This window comes from Octopus bimaculoides, chromosome 8, assembly GCF_001194135.2.
Source record: "Octopus bimaculoides isolate UCB-OBI-ISO-001 chromosome 8, ASM119413v2, whole genome shotgun sequence".
NCBI lineage: Eukaryota > Metazoa > Mollusca > Cephalopoda > Octopoda > Octopodidae > Octopus > Octopus bimaculoides.
This window is the reverse complement of record NC_068988.1, coordinates 30,014,676-30,015,770: the sequence shown is the minus strand read 5'-3', so window position 1 is coordinate 30,015,770 and position 1,095 is coordinate 30,014,676. Positions and strand designations below refer to the sequence as shown.

Below are 1,095 nucleotides of genomic sequence, written 5' to 3'. Positions count from 1 at the left end.
GAACAAAGCTGAGTATTGTAAGGTATTTGTCTTGTGTCAGTACCGTACCCTTGTGTGTGTGTGTGTGTGTGTGTGTGTGTGTGTGTGTGTATGTGTGTGTGTGATTTATTCATACATGTAGTGTTTGTGTGTGAGGTGAATGTTTTTCATACGCATGTATGGCCATATACTCGAATGAGTGTGAAGCATACACTCTCATATACACATAGTTGAAATGAGAGATAGGGGGGGGAGAGAGAGACAGGAGAGAGAGAGAGAGACAGGAGAGAGATAGAGAGAGAGAGTGGGGGGGAGAAGCTTTCTGTATAGTTTGGAAAGGTGACAGATCTAAATTAGTCTAGCAAATGGAAGGGAACAACCTCTACACCCCACCCTCACCCCGCTCCACTTGACCTAATAAACACATATACACACATGCACACACACACACATACACACACACACTGTTGGAAGTAGAGAAAAAAAAACAACAACCCAAAACAAGAAAAAACTGTGAGAGATATGTTAACATGTCTGAAATAGTAAAATGGGAAGAAAGTGTAAATCTTGAAGTGTAAGTCATAAGAATTTGGTGCAGTCAATCAAATAAGCACACACACACACACACACACACAAGTGGGTATACATATAGATATATGCATACAAATTTTGGTTTATACAAACTTATGCCAGAATACACAAGCATGCACACACACACACACACACACACACGCACACACGCACACACACAGAATATAGATATTCACATGAGGCTGAAAATATACGATATATATACGCATGTATATTCAAAAACACTTGTACATACTATATATATATATATACTCAGACACAAATACATACACACACAAACATCTCTCTTTGCATGTAATGTACGTGTATGTATGTATATATTATATATTATATATATATATATATATATATATATATAGATTCAAGGTGAATATGGTACTTAAGTTTAGGCACCAGAATTAAGTATGGTATTATCCATACAATTCCAAAATAAGGTGATTAAAAATCAAAATAAGCAACAAGGATATCCAAAGTTAATGTAGTACGATCGTTTCATGCGACTCCACTTATTTAAGCAATGTGAAC

The 1,095-nt window shown here is 36.3% G+C and overlaps 1 protein-coding gene across 4 annotated transcripts in view; it reads right to left on the bottom strand.

The window, feature by feature from the left end:
* Positions 1 to 1,095, bottom strand: part of LOC106882798 (neurexin-1a) — a 443,081-nt gene that overhangs the window by 387,926 nt on the left and 54,060 nt on the right. The gene's annotated exons all lie outside the window — the stretch shown is intronic.